Genomic DNA, 682 nt, shown 5'->3' with positions numbered 1-682 from the left:
TGTACCTGGGGCTTGGGAGGGGATGAAGGGATGGATGGGATAGAGGAAATAAGAAGAAAGAGACACGTTCTTCTGATTGTGCCCCCTTCTATGGAGGAACCACTTTCCACTCTTTGCTTCACCCTTCAGGACCCAGGAAGTCAGGGTGGAGTGCCTTCTCTCAGCATATGGTGCCCTGACAGGTTCTGAGGCCCAGACAGGGGAAGAGGCCATCCTAACACACACAGCCTTGAACCTTGGCCTCCCTTTTTCTCCACAATCCTCTTCTTATCCATTCCCTTTCCCCTTCCTCCTACCTCCCCTTTCTACTCAGGGCTTTCCCAGCTCTAACACTCCTTTCTCTCTTCTCAAAAGTTGCTATCCCTCTTTTTCTTCTTCCCATCAACACCTATTCTTCTACGTTCCCTTTTCTGTCTCTCTCCATTGTATCTTTTCCCACATCCTTTTTGTTGTTGTTGTTCAGTAGCTTCTCTGACAATCTCATGAAACCTATGGCCCCCTTCTCAGAATCATATTCTAAAATGTATAGAATAAAATACATAGGATTACAAATGAAACCAGTTATATTAAAATACAGCTATCGAAATATTTTGAAAACCAGTTCCTGGACTCCCTAGAACTTCTGTATTATAACACTTTCTCTCTCTCTCTCTCTCTCTCTCTCTCTCTCTCTCTCTCTCTC

Source organism: Vombatus ursinus, unplaced genomic scaffold, assembly GCF_900497805.2.
Source record: "Vombatus ursinus unplaced genomic scaffold, bare-nosed wombat genome assembly UNPS02009173.1, whole genome shotgun sequence".
Classification (NCBI taxonomy): domain Eukaryota; kingdom Metazoa; phylum Chordata; class Mammalia; order Diprotodontia; family Vombatidae; genus Vombatus; species Vombatus ursinus.
The sequence above is the reverse complement of the archived record's forward strand: the minus strand, read 5'-3'. Positions refer to the sequence as shown.